Source organism: Triticum aestivum, chromosome 6A, assembly GCF_018294505.1.
Source record: "Triticum aestivum cultivar Chinese Spring chromosome 6A, IWGSC CS RefSeq v2.1, whole genome shotgun sequence".
Lineage (NCBI taxonomy): Eukaryota > Viridiplantae > Streptophyta > Magnoliopsida > Poales > Poaceae > Triticum > Triticum aestivum.
Genome location: NC_057809.1, coordinates 617,106,614 through 617,107,503, shown reverse-complemented (window position 1 = coordinate 617,107,503; position 890 = coordinate 617,106,614).

Genomic DNA, 890 nt, shown 5'->3' with positions numbered 1-890 from the left:
AAAAAAATGCCGATAACAGCGGATCGACAAAAACGACGAAGCCTCGTGACCGCTGCGTCCACCGGAGATCGCCCACTAAGCTCCGAGACTCCGAAGCGCCAGTACCAATCAACACCTCCAAGAAAGAACGCGACGATGACAACGCTGCTGCCAAGGGTTTCCCCCGATACACGGCGAGGAGAAAGGAAGGGTAGCCCCGATGCCCTTCAGGAAGGTCCGGCGGCACCCTCAGGCGCCACCGCGTCGGTGTCGGCCAAGCCAACAGGGATTTCTCCCGATCCCAGCCTCTACCTTAGGCACTTCGGAGCTCGCCACCAAACCGACCACCACCCAACGCCAACACGAACAGGAAGCTTCACACGCTGTCTCACCACGACACCGCGAAGATGGTCTGCACAACGAAGAAGAGGAGCCGGGACTAGGGCAGCAACACCGTCGACATACGGGAGGGCCCCACCTCCACCGTCCACGACGGTAGCCGACGGGATGCCATAGCAGGAGCCTACCGGGCCCGTGACCCCACAGGCCTGGCCAGGCCCTCAAAGGCCTGGACAGCTCCCGCCTCCGTGCAGCAGCTGGCACGCCGTCGGCGTCACTGTCCCAGTCCAAGCCGCTCCCCAGCCTCCCCATACAGAAGGCGTCGCAGTCGCGCCTGAGCCGACCCGCAAAGACCCAGAAGGGACCCTACGGGCCCTGATCTGGGCCGGGGACAAGCCACCGGTCGACCAACGCCACCGGACCGCCCCGCCGCCAAGAGGCGGCACCACCACGGCGAGCGCCGTCGGCCTCCGCACCAGGACGCCGGACCGCCACCGGCCGAGCATCACCGCCGCCTCCCCCCACCCCGAGAAGGAGGAGCGCGCGCGGGTAAGGAACGACGCGCCGCCGCC